This window comes from Rattus norvegicus, chromosome 11 (assembly GCF_021556685.1).
Source record: "Rattus norvegicus strain SHRSP/BbbUtx chromosome 11, alternate assembly SHRSP_T2T, whole genome shotgun sequence".
NCBI classification, from domain to species: domain Eukaryota; kingdom Metazoa; phylum Chordata; class Mammalia; order Rodentia; family Muridae; genus Rattus; species Rattus norvegicus.
Genome location: NC_141544.1, coordinates 80,990,554 through 81,003,720, shown reverse-complemented (window position 1 = coordinate 81,003,720; position 13,167 = coordinate 80,990,554). Strand labels below are relative to the sequence as shown.

At 48.4% G+C, this 13,167-nt stretch overlaps 1 protein-coding gene across 41 annotated transcripts in view; it reads left to right on the top strand.

The window, feature by feature from the left end:
• Slc12a8 (solute carrier family 12, member 8) overlaps window positions 1-13,167 on the top strand; it is a 150,639-nt gene that overhangs the window by 34,469 nt on the left and 103,003 nt on the right.

The following is a 13,167-nucleotide window of genomic DNA, read 5'->3' as shown; positions in this document are numbered from 1 at the left end:
TTATAACGGCAGCGATATCATAGTTATGAGGTAGCAACAAAAATAATGCTATGGTTGGGGGTTACCCCCAGCATGAGGAGCTGTGTTAAAGGGTCGCAAAATCAGGGAGGTTGGAACCACTGGTCTAATCTAACCCAGGGTTTCCTGAGCTTCATGGAGTCCCAGCAGCATGAATCCAGAACCTGTGTCTCTAAATGACATGGAGGTCTGTCACTTTGCCACTTTCTGATTTGTGTTGTTTTAGCATCAAGGTCAACTATGCTTGTCGTCAACATACACAGCTGTCCCCAGGATGCTATAGAAAAAGCCCGATACTGTTCTCTCCAGGAACTCTGTGTTTAATAGAGATTGGTCTTTAAAGAGTGGAAGAGGGGACCAACAGTATGCTTAGGACAATCTTCAGCCCAGGCAGGGACTGATGCTGGTGGGGTGATAGTTACTGTGCCCAAGTACCTGCCATTTTGGGCTCTGTGTTCAGCATTTGCCACCGCTCGCCTCACATAGATCGTGCCCGAACCTTTTGAGATAGAAACACTGCTACCTAACGTACAGACAGAGAAAAGTGCTATGTTTGTGCTAATGCATGCCTGGGCTGGGGTTTGAAGCCTGATACAATGCTGTAGCAAAGCTCTTCCTGGAGTAGAAAGAGGCCTGTTTCATACAACATGCTTGTCTGCTCTCGGCTTTCTCCCTTTGAGGTGTTCTCCCCTGCCTGTGTTCCTCCTAGTCTTGCCTCTATAAACAGACAGACAAGCTGTGCACACCACTATAGTTTAATTTTTAATATGCTTTTAGATTTTACTTTTATTTATGCGAATGTATGTGTGCCCATTTGTGTCTATGTCACAGGTGCCTGCTGGTTTCAGATCCCTAGGTCTGGAGTCATAGATGGTTGTGGACTGCCTAACATGGGTGCTGGGATTCAAACCCGGGTCCTCTGGAAGAACAGCAAGTGCTCCTAACCACTGAGCCACCTCTGCAGCACCCCCTGCATTTAGTTTGCCTGTTAAATGCTGTTGGCTGTAGACTGGTTAGAGTCGAGTTGGCACACACTATTTCTCCAGATATTATTGTTCCAGTGCCAGAAATGGCACATCCTCTGATGTTCCCCACTGACATCCAGAAGGGCCAACTCTTACACAGAAGGGGTCCTCAGGCCTCGCTCCAGTGCCAAGGACCCGGTGATTACCCTGAAGTGCTGCAGCATGCTCTCTGGGGCTTCTCTGCTGGAGAGACATGGTGCCTTTTCCTGGCCTTGCACCGTCCTGCAGCCATGGCTCTCATGCTGAGGGACACAGACAGGCCTTTGGCTGCTGAACTGTCTGTGAAGGGAGAAATCAGGCTACCCGGTCCCCCCCTCCACTGACATGGTTGCTAAGAGACCACAGTTAACTGACAGGGCAGTGCTTCTGGCCACCTCACACTTCACTAGACTCATGTGTTCTCCCTCTCTGGTGGAGACTTTCTTGGCTGCTATTCTAAGGGACTCCGAATGCTTCTCCTCCCTTCTGGTCGATACATTAGCAGGGTGTAGTTCGAGCTGAAATTTATTTTCAATGGTTCCCATGGCAACGGGCATCATTGGTTTTTGTCACGCGGACTGTTTTCTCTGTAGTTAAAAAACCCAAACTGAAACCAGACCATAAGCTTTTACAATGGATTTAACAGAATGACTTCAACTATTAAAGGGAAAAAGACAGTTCAAAAAGACTGGCAGGGGGTTGGGGATTTAGCTCAGTGGTAGAACGCTTGCCTAGGAAGCTCAAGGCCCTGGGTTCGGTCCCCAGCTCCAAAAAAAAAAAAAAAAAAAAAAAAAAAAAGAACCAAAAAAATTAACATTTAAAATTTTTTTTAAAAAGTCAAGAAATCTATATCTAACAGATACTATGGTTCCCCCTTATTTGTATTTTAAAGGTAAACATGCCTATAGTCTCAGGAAGCTGAGGCAGGAGGATTGGCGTGAGCTCAAGGTCAGCCATAGCTATGATGCTACGCCCTGTCTCAGATAATGGAGAGGGAAGAAAAGCAAGCAGGGAAAGAAAGCTCTGTTTTTTTGTTTTTGTTTTTTTTTTGTTTTTGTTTTTGTTTTTTTGTTTTTTGTTCTTTTTTTTTTCGGAGCTGGGGACCGAACCCAGGGCCTTGCGCTTCCTAGGCAAGCACTCTACCACTGAGCTAAATCCCCAACCCCATAAAGCTCTGTTGTCTTAAGAACCCCCTAAATCCTGACCTAAGAGGAAAAGTAAACCTGCCCTTCCCTAGCGCCATTCTTCCTCTGCCATGGCCCAGGAGGATATGTGTGTGTGCTCATGTTGGACACACGTGACTGCTCTTTGTAGAGATGCAGGTAAATCCCCCCTGACCTAGCTACAGTCCCCACTCCTGATCTGAAGCACCTCATGGGCATCCTGCTGTCCTTATGCTCTGTAAAACGCATGGCCTTTTCTTTCATTCACTCTATGTGTGTGTGTGTGTGTGTGTGTGTGTGTGTGTGTGTGTATGTGTGTGTGGTGTACATGTGTGTACAGACATACGTGCATCACAGCCCCTGTTACTGACTAGAAGCACTTGGAGTTTAAAGTCCTATTGCTGTATTTCAGATTTCCCAGTTCTGAACCTTCACAGACACAGCTGTTCAGATGTGTGAGCGAGGGGCTGGGTCTGCTTCCGCTGGGTTCTGCCGCGCTGCTTTCCCATTAGATTGTTCTGAATTCACACTAGCGGTAGATATGAGTTATTATCTCCCGGAGGACATTGGTAGGCGTGATCTTTTACATTTCTGCCATGTTATAAAGTGTGTATCCCTTCTCTTTCCATTTTTTTAAAACCATTGAGGTTAATTTGTTTGTGGTTTTTTTTTTTTTGTTGTTGTTGTTCTTTTTTTCGGAGCTGGGGACCAAACCCAGGGCCTTGCGCTTCCTAGGTAAGCGCTCTACCACTGAGCTAAATCCCCAGCCCCTGTTTGTGTTTTTTATTGCTTCTTCTATTTCTTTTCCCTTGAATTGTCTATACCTGTCTCCTGTTCTTTCCCACTGGGTTCTCTTGTCCCCTGATGGTTCCTAAAGCTCACCTACCTTAGCAGTGAGCCCAACACAGAGCAATGTCGGCTTAGTTTTTATTTATGCTGGATGCTTGCTACAGATATTGAGGCTTTCCCCTGATGTTATCTGTCCTTTTAAAATATATATATAAAGGGGCAATACCTGCATAAAACACCCATTTTGATCCAAACTATATACTCTATTTCCTTGTATATTTTTCTGAAATTAAATGTACTCCAGGTGTCAGGTCCCTAGTCTTCCTTAACCAATTGCTACAACCACAGATCTGAAAAAATGAGAGAAATTTATCCTCACATAGTTTTCAAGGCCAGATGTCTGGAATCAAAAGTGTCTCAGGGTCACTGTCCCAGTAAGTTCTTGGAAGAGACTCCTTCCTTGCCCTCCTCCAGCTTCCGGGAGCACAGGTGTCCCTTAGGAGTGTCTGATCACTCTAGTCTCTGCCTCTCTCTCACAAGGCCCTGTTGTCTTTGTACTATGTATGCAATATTTTAACAAAATAACCTCATCTCTACAAATAAAGCCAGCCTGACAGTCGGGACTGATCTCATGTGGAGATCCTTAGGGACGTCTGTGAAGACCCTTTTCCCAAGTGAGATCACATTTGCAGGGTCTTAGATCTAGGGTGAGAACATACCTTTGGGGGTGCCATTCACCCCAATACGCAACATCACTTTTGATTTGCTTTATTTTCTGTGGCCACTCACTGTGTAGAAAATGTTCTACAGAGCTTCCAGATGCCACCGGTGCTGTCCCCCTCCCCTGTGGGAGCCTCTCTTTGCTTTTCCTAGAGAGGTGATCTCTGTTTTGGGTCCCAGCTGGTGTGCTGGAGCTCCCTATCTCTCTGTCTAGAGCCTGGGCCCTATCCTGTAGGTCCCAGAAAATGTCACTTCTCTGCCTTCAGCTGTGATCGACATTGGATAAAAATCCTAAGCTGAAAGTGCTTTGGAATAGAATTGTGAAGACGTTTGCTTCACTGTCTCACACCCGACGTTATCAGGTATTTGTGCTGTCGTGATGCCCACGCTTAACTTAGGAGAGGACCTGCTCTTCTCCAAGTGTTAAATGTCTCCTCTCTACCCACAATGCTCTGTAATCCCATAACAAACACTGTTAGATTAAACAACTGTAAATTATGTGTATGTGTGTATCTGTGAGCCTGCCTGCGGGCGCCCATAGAATACAGGAAAGAGCGACAGGTTCCCCTAGAGCTGGAGTTACAGATGGTTGTGAGCCACCATGTGATGTGGGGTCTGAGAACCGAACTTGGGCTCTCTGGGAGAGCAGTCAGTCTTAACCACTGAGCCATCTCACCTATAATAACAAGAACAGCAGCAGCAGCAACAAAATGTGTCAGCTTGTCCCCTTCGATTTGGGGGTTACAGGTGTTTCTTTTATAGTCTCTTCCTCCCACCTTCACATTTTTCCTATTTTGTATGTGTTTAACTGAGACTTTTATCAGGCTGGCCTTGATTTCATGATCTCCTGCTTCAACGAGCTGGAACTACAGGTATGTAGGTACATACCCTCATATCCACACAACCAGCTTTCTTCCTCCTCTTCCTCCTCCTCCTCCTTCTCTTCTTCCTTCTCCTCCCCCTCCTCCTCCTCGTCTCCTCCTCCTTCTTCTTCTTCTTCTTGTTCTTGTTCTTGTTCTTGTTCTTCTTGTTCTTGTTCTTGTTCTTCTTCCTCCTCCTCCTCCTCTTCTTCCTCTTCCTCTTCCTCTTCCTCTTCCTCTTCCTCTTCCTCTTCCTCTTCCTCTTCTTCTTCTTCTTCTTCTTCTTCTTCTTCTTCTTCTTCTTCTTCTTCTTCTTCTTCTTCTTCTTCTTCCTCTTCTCTTTCACCCTTAAATTCTGACTGTAGCAATCCTTCTTTAAAAACATTGAAATTTTTGCAGTTTAGGTGACCACCAAGAAATATTAAATGGAAAACTGGAGAAATAACACACCGACCGTCACAAACAGGTCATAAGGTTCCCAATTATTCAGCTTTGTTGTTGTTTAGCCTTTTCCCATGACTACTTTATAAATTAAGCTGCATCACAGGTGTGTGTGGCAAAGAGCAGGATTGAGTGGGATTTGCAGGTTTTTGCAGCCCCAGGATCCGGGGGTCAACAATTCCTGGGGATAATTGATAGCTTTAAGAGCTGGATATGAGATTTAAATGTTTGTCACTTAATTTTTTTTTTAAATTTTAAACTGCGAGTGTGTGCATGTGGGCACATGCTATATCCCTCCATCTCAAGATGTCTCTGTGTGTCATATTCTCTTTGTCATGGCTTTCCTCACCGCCTCTGTCCCTCGCCACCAGGTTGTTTCCCATGTAGGCTGACAGCAAGGATCCTCTTTCCTTCTCCACATCCTGTCCTGTGTTCCCAAAGCACACACCACCACCTACGACACAGTGTGACACTGCACGAAGATGAACAGCAGGCAGTTTAGACATGACACTCTCAAACATTTGTCCTAGAGCTCCTAAAATGCCTGCTGCGGGCTCAGATTCACATTTATATAAGACGAGTGTCATACAAAATGCTCTTCCTGCCATGAAAGTCAGGCAAATATAGAGAAAATATATTTTAGAAGATGGAGTGACATGTGGTACATTTTAACGCTAGCTTCTACACTTTAAAATGAAATTGCGAGTCTCTGAACATAATCCCTTGGTTATCCTGGCAAGCATTTGCCAAGCTTCTGTGACAAACGCCGCACTTCACAGTCTGCATTGCACACATGGTGTCTGAGTCAGTCAGCAGGGCCCGGGACAGGCTGGTCTCATGCTGAATCCAGCCGGCAGAAGCTGCTCTGTGAGGCTGGGGCCTTGTGTTTGGCTGGTGGAGGGCAGAGTCACAGTGTGGGAGCTAGAAAAGACTCCAGCGAGCTTGCCTGCCTCTGCTCTCTGCTGAAACTGCTCTATCTGAGGTTCTGTTGAGCTCTTAATCTCCACAGAACATTTGCTCAACTCTGATTCCCATTTGTTAGTTCATTTTTGTTTTGTTTTGTTTTTTTCAGGGTCTCACTATAGTCCAGTCAGACCAAGAACTCATTCTATAGCCAAGGATCGTCTGAAACTTAATGATCCTCCTGCCTCCACCTCCCAGTTTCTGGTACTAAAGGCATATCTTGCCATGCCTGGGTTTCAACATGACCCTGGACTCTATTTTTGCACATTGGTCATGTGTACCAATTTGAAATCGCCATTTCTCATTTATTCTGTGAAATAATGCCTTTGCTATCTCTTCTTGTTCTCCCTAGTCCTCATATGGTCAGGGGAGCACGGGGCTCAGTTCTCTGCTGTTGGTGAGAAGGGGAGCACGGGGCTCAGTTCTCTGCTGTTGGTGAGAAGGGGAGCACAGGGCTCAGTTCTCTGCTGTGAGCAGGGGGTCACGGGCTCAGTTCTCTGCTGTTGGTGAGCACTCTTTGATGTCTTCCTCATCATTGCTGCTGCCCTGCTTCATCTGCCTCCCTAGATTTCTCCACCCCAGCTCCCATATTGCTAATTCCTATGGTCCACACACCACCTCGAATTAAAATCAAATGAACTCGGGCCCTCCGTTTATTATCTTTATTTTATTTTTTTTACTTTAAAAAGTTGTGATACATCTTCTAAAAGTAAAATTATCTTTTCTTCATTGACAGTTTCACATGTGTAAGCAATATGTCTTGGTCATATCCACCTCCAACACCCCTTCTTCTCCCCTAACATCCCCAACACATCTTCGCTCCACCCTCACATCCGCTCTGGGTTTCGTTGTTGCTTTGGTAACCCACTGACGCCGGTTGTTACTTTCCACTGAGTGTCGACTCCTGACTGTGTAGGCCTGGCCTTCTGCAGGTGACCATAGCTGCTGTGGGTTCCTGAGTGTATCGACCATGGCGTGTCCAGAGGACAGCGGCCACAGCGCTCCTCCCACACCTGGGTTCTCACATTCTTTCTGCCTCATCTGAGATGGTGTCTGAGCCTTGAGGGTGGGATGGAGTTCGCGTAAACTGTCCCGTTTAGAGCTGATAGATAACTGGGTAGTCAGTTACGACTTTGACCGATTGTGAGCCTCTGACCAAGATTATGGGCAGCACTGATCTATGCACGTAACTATTTAGAAAGAAGCCCGACACTACGTCCACTGAAGCAAAACCACAGTGACAGATGCTGGGCAGGGATACTTCTCACCTCAAAGATGCAGAAGCCGCAGTCTGGAGAGAGGAGTAGTTTCTAGGAACCCAGGCCTCTGAGGTCAGTCCCTTGCTGGTTCGGCAGAGAGGCGCAAAATCTGGGAGTTAACAGACTTAGGTTCCTGCCAAAGGCCTTTGCCCTATGACTTTTGCCTAGGTTTGTAGAACATGCATGAACTCCAACCCATAGAGCCCGGTGAACATGAACATTCTGGCTGCTCCTCGAGCTAGGTAGGAGTCAGCCCACACGGTGACTAGGAAGGCACTGGCTTACGGAGACAGGCAGTACATATTTGTATGGAGAGAGCCCACGAAGTAAAAGGTAGCCAGACTGCATGGCCTTTTTTGTCCCTGCAGTGCAGTTGGCTTGTCTGTGGCAACCGTGAGGGAGGACTCCATGCCCTTACTGTGGGACTCCTGTCTTGCACCCTATCTCTAGCTCCCCTCTTCAGTCCTCGAATGGGAACAGGGGCCAGGTTACCGCTGTGACATCACCTTCCCGCCCAGCTCCTGCCCCTTGTGGTCGACATCAACTCTGCGTGCTTTGTCTCCAAGTGGTTTCCTGGCTGTGGGGCAGGCCTGCCTGAAGGGCCTTGCAGTGCCCTCCGTGGCCTCTGTGTGGAGTTGCAGTCTATGTTCTCGGGGCCTCTGGGCAGGAGACCTTGTCCCAGGGCAGCTCACTCAATCAGCCCTTTTACCCTTCCTCAGTCCTAGGAGGAAACGCCCACTCCGGTGTGTGGATTGCTTCTCCAGAGCCGGTATTTACATTTTATTCAGCAAGGACTGTCATACACACACTCTCAAGTGACACTGGACAGGCCCGGGCAGGGTGATTTCAGGGATGCCAAAACAGCAGCCTGGAGAGGGGAAGTTGTGTCTGAGAACTCCATGCAGCTAGCTCCCGGCTGGTCCAGCAGAGAGAGGCAAAGAGCACTTTCAACGAGGGCCCTGACTTTCACTCCAGCCCTGAACCCTGCCTGCCCCCAGCAGTGCCAGCCTGAGGGAAGCGGGGAAAATCCTAAGCCCTGGTTTAGTGCTAAACCTCTGGGTGGAGACTGTCCATCTGTATTTTCAAACTGCTCGGGGTCGGGAATCCCTGCCCAGTGTCCTCTGCTCACATGGGCCTCCATACTGCTTTCTTCAGAGATGGGCAGTGAGGCGCAGTGTGGGACAAAGACCGTGGCTCCCAGTGCTCAGGCTCACAGAGACCTGGCGATAGAGCGCACCCTAACCCACTGGCCTGGAGTGCTCCGAGAGCAAGATGCCAATCTTCATTCCAAACCACTCGACGCACAAAGTACTCACAAAGCCTCTCTCTCTCTCTCTCTCTCTCTCTCTCTCTCTCTCTCTCTCTCTCTCTCTCTCTCTCTCTCTCTCCCCCTCCACGCCCCACTCCCAACCCCCCCCCCCGGGCCACTCCCCATGTAGCCTGCCTCTCACCCCTGGGTCCTCCAGCAGCTGCTTTCTCCCTGGAAAGCAGGGCGATGGGGCAGGTGGCTCCGTGGTCCTCTGCGTTGCGGGCCGAGGGCAGCCCCACCTCAGCGTGGGTGAGCATTTCCGCCATTCCCCGAGCGTTCCCGACTAAGTATGCCGGCTGAGAATAGTCAAGGAGCGCAGCTGGGTCTGGGCAGCAAACCGGCAGGATTTGAGGCGGCGGTAAAAGGGGAATGACATATAATCTTTATTGTTGAGACAGGGTCTCACTGTGTAACCCTAGCTGGGTCTGGATTTACACTCTGTAGATCAGGCTGGCTTTGAACTCAGAGAGATCTGCCTGCCTCTGCTTCTGAGTGCTGGGATTAAAGGGTGTGCCAGCAAGACATTGCTGCTGCTGTTGTTATTATTATTTTCCTGTTTTCTATTTCTCCGCTATCTCTCCCTGTGCCTGATCTGCATCCCAGCTCCCTCCCTTTCTGGTTTTCTTTCCTTCTGTCTTTATGGTGGGACCTTGGAAGGAGCCGGTATATGGTAGTTTTTGGCTTAGCCCAGATTACTCCTATTGCTGTCCTAAATCCTCTTGGTATACTAAAAATTTTACTGCTAAATATATATGTCAGTGTGCTTAGCGGAAGACTTGACACCTGTGGACAAAGGAAATGGGCAGTGTTGGATGGTTTGGAAGCAGGCATCGTGGACGACTTAGACACGAGGAGTATTGCTTTTCCGCCTCTTGGCTAAGATCAAGTGTAGACTCGAAGAGTGTATTCATTCATTTATGTTGGAGCAGAGGCCACCAGCCACAGAGGACCTGTAGGACAAGCCCTTGTTACAGACACTGGGCCAGACTCTGGAAGCTCATGGATGCTGAGGGAGGGATGAAGTTGGGCCTGCCTAGATGCCCTTGCCTTGCCTCCCTCTCTCCATAACCCTCGTTTGCTTTGACAGTGATCTGAGGCACACTGCTGGGGCGTCGCAGTGGGACTGAAGTGGTGGGGCTTCAGAGGAGTCCCAGTTGCTGGAATCGTCCCTTAGGTGGCTTGTCATGACAACATGAATGCTCTGGGGGATGGCAATAGATGTCTGTCACATCTGTGTCACCCAGCACCAGGCCAGGGCCTGGGGCAGGGTTTGAGACTCTCTGTTCAGTGAGCAAATGAAGGAGTCAGAGTGTGGAGAGCCCTAGGGAAAGGTCCCGGTCACCCTTGGCCCCTTGTCTGCAGACCTGGGTGGCTGATCCTCTCCGGGCTCCCCCCAGAGAGGCGCCAACCTTCCTGTTTTGGCAGTGGCTCTCAGGTATTCTGTCTGCACAGGCTCTGCTGGCAAAGGGTTTCACAATGCCTTCACAGAGGGCCCGGCCCTGGGTGGAGACCGGTTGCAAGTTCAGTCAGACCTTCTTGGGCAGAAGGAAGGAAGAAGGGTTACAGCTGGGAGAAGCTGTGGCTTTGAACGTCTTCCTCCTGGATTTTCTTGTTTGCAAGGAGTGGAGGTGCTTAAGGAGGCACCGAGTATTTGATGAAAGAGTGGGCGAGGGGGAATGGGTCCCTGGGAAATCAGATCGTGCATCCTACCTACCCCAAGTCAGTACTGCGTCTGTGGACCGGCACAGCCTTGGATAACAACCGCGTCTCCTCCTCGTCCCTCCCTTCTTCCGTCCCTTCTTCCCTCCCCTTTCCGTGCACATGTGTTGTGTTACCCATATCCACATGTAAGTAAATCAAACCAGAATCTAGACAGCGGGGACAGGCCGTCTCCTGACTTACTCTTTCCAACTGTGTAGGTCTGAGAGGAAGGTGGGGGATCTGGGGGGTGCTGAGAGGAAGTCCAGGGATCGGGGATGTTGGCCAGACACTCCCATAGATCAGCAGGAGTCTGGCTGGGGATCTGTGGATGTAGGACATGAACAGGCGGTCCAGCATCAACCCGAGGGGCCAAAGAACAAAGCAGGTCTGACTTAAGCAGACCCTCCTCTGCTCAGGACCAGACCCTGGGCGGGGCACACGTAGGATGTGGCGAGGCACACGTAGGATGATGGGAATGTAAAATGCCATCCGCTAACAAACAACCAGTTGTTTTTCGTCACACTCCTCCAGTGATAGCACATAGGATTGCAGTGACCTCACTTTTGACCAATGGCCAATGCGTTCAGCTGTCTGGCGAAATAATCTATTAGCTGGGTACCTGCCAGTTGTCTGGGATAGGAACCAGTTTGGGCATATGTTTTAAAAAGTGATAACATTGTTATGGGTCCCGCCTAGACAAGGAGATGGGAAACACAAGCCGGCCAGCGCTAGTCCCCCAGAGTGGGACTTGGAGGAGGCGCTGTGTTCTGAGTAACTCGGCACCCCCTGACTGACCTCTTTTCCTCCACAGAGTTCTATGGCGGTGGGAACTCGCCAACCTGTGGGTCATGACCCCTGGGGGTGGGGGTTGAATGACCTCTTTCATAGGGGTCATCTAAGACCATCAGAAAACACAGATATTTACATTATGATTCATAACAGAGGCAAAATTAAAGTTATGAAGTAGCAACAGAAGTAATTTTGTGGTTCACCGCAACATGAGGTACTGTATTAGAGGGTTGCAGCCTTTAGGATCTAAGGGCGCACCACCCCAGCATGTACCCGTAGCATCTGGACCTTGAGTGAGGAGCTGGCCTTAGGGAGCTGGGGGACATTTGCGGGGTCACATGATTGCCATTGGGACACACATCTTCCAACTCCTTGTCTTGTGTCTGTGGGTTTTCAGGGAGCGATGGCTCACACCAGTGTGCTGCCCCTCCTCTTCCCAGGACCCCTTATGATGCTGGCTGGTGATGAGGGCAGCTATGCTTGTCCCCAGCCTGCCACCAAGTTCAGCCTGTGACTGTTAGGGACCCATGTCTTAGTCCTGGTTGTGAAAGACTTGGGCACTTTGTCACAGATGCCTCTCTGGCTTCATCCAAACCCTTCAGCTAGCCAGGAGAAGATATGGGAAAATGGCTGACACACTCTGCAGGAAGACTGAGCACAGCCAAGGCCTTTTAGATGGAAAAAGTTTTCAGAAAAATGGCTCCTGTGTGGTCATTATGTATCTGAAGTGTGACCATGACAACAGCTACACTTTATCAAGTGCCACATAGGCCTTCCTTATTTATTTATTTATTTATTTATTTATTTATTTATTTATTTATTTATTATCTATTTGTGCTTTACTTGTACCTGCTTACTTAATTATTATCCAGTAAGTGTGTATTGTGATTATTCCCATTTTGTAGATGGGAACATTGAGGCAGTGAGCCATAAACACTTTACCATTCACGAGAACAAAGGAGACTCAGATAGCCTAAGCTCTTACCCACAGCACCTAGCTATAGGGCCTAGGTGAGTTCCACTTTACATTGTAAACAAGTCCTCCCTCAGAGATCCGGCCTCCAGACTTGTTGTTCTGGTGGGACATACCAATTGTTTGGTGACAGCAGTATTTTCTCATGATTACAGTGCCTGGAAATCCTATCAAGAGAGAAGCTCATGTTGTCCAGGGAGCATCCCACAATCACTGGCTATACTCACAGTTACAGTCAGGACAAGCCGGGACTGCAAATAGGCAGAGAAGTACGTGGTCTCCTTGGTATGAAAACCTAGGACCAGGCATGGCAGTAGTGCGTACAGCCCCAGCACCTAGGGCTCCTGTGGAAGATCAGAGTTTAGGATCTGCCCAGGCTATATCTTGAGACCTTTGCTCAAAACATCCCAACCATTCCCTACAAAAGGAGAAGAAATGAATATTTAGGCTTCAATAGGAAAATGCATTTTTTTTCTTCTGAAAAGAGTTGTCATGATGCATTTTAAGGCTTGTCTAGGGGTTGGGGATTTAGCTCAGTGGTAGAGCGCTAGCCTAGCAAGCGCAAGGCCCTGGGTTCAGTCCCCAGCTCTGAAAAAAAAAGAAAAAAGAAAAAAAAAAGGTTTGTCTAACTGACATTCCTTACTAGCTCCTTTATTTCTTCTTGTCCTTCCCTGGTTCCATTTATCTCTGCCTTCAGTGTCTCCCACAGCCTGCCTCTATTTCTTTCTCCTCCACTTGATCAGTTGACCAAAGCTCTTTTGCTTGAGTCCTACTATGTGCAATGCAATGGGTGCTCCACATTTAAGATACACAAAGGGTGAGACCCAGTCTCTCTAACTGGACATCCTCACATCCCAGGTAAGGGCCATAAAGGAAAGTCTCCACGTTAGGGGAGCATCGTGCAACGATCTTGACCTAAGGATAGAAGGTTGATCTAAGAGAAAATATGTCACCTGACAGTGAGCTTAGAGAGAGGGTGATCCTACAGTAAGGGAACTCTGTAGATGAAGAGCTAGGAGTGAGAAAGCGCATGGAAAATTCCAGAAGTGCAGGAAGTTAGATACGTGGTGCTTAGGCTCTGGTGTAGGATGGGGAGTGACAGAGGTCTAGAAGGAAGTGAGGGTGTAGCCAGCTCATGAAGGATCACACTATTGCCTGATAGTGGCTTCCCTTGACCA